Raw genomic sequence first — 228 nt, forward strand, 5'->3', positions numbered from 1 at the left:
TTAGGGTTTTCACCAATAAAACTCTCTCATTTTTATTTCTCTCTACTCACATTCGTCTTATGATGCCCAATTAGGGTTTTCACCAATAAAACTCTCTCATTTTTATTTCTCTCTACTCACATTCGTCTTATGATGCCCAATTAGGGTTTTCACCAATAAAACTCTCTCATTTTTATTTCTCTCTACTCACATTCGTCTTATGATGCCCAATTAGGGTTTTCACCAATA

This window comes from Solanum tuberosum, unplaced genomic scaffold, assembly GCF_000226075.1.
Source record: "Solanum tuberosum cultivar DM 1-3 516 R44 unplaced genomic scaffold, SolTub_3.0 scf00314, whole genome shotgun sequence".
Lineage (NCBI taxonomy): Eukaryota > Viridiplantae > Streptophyta > Magnoliopsida > Solanales > Solanaceae > Solanum > Solanum tuberosum.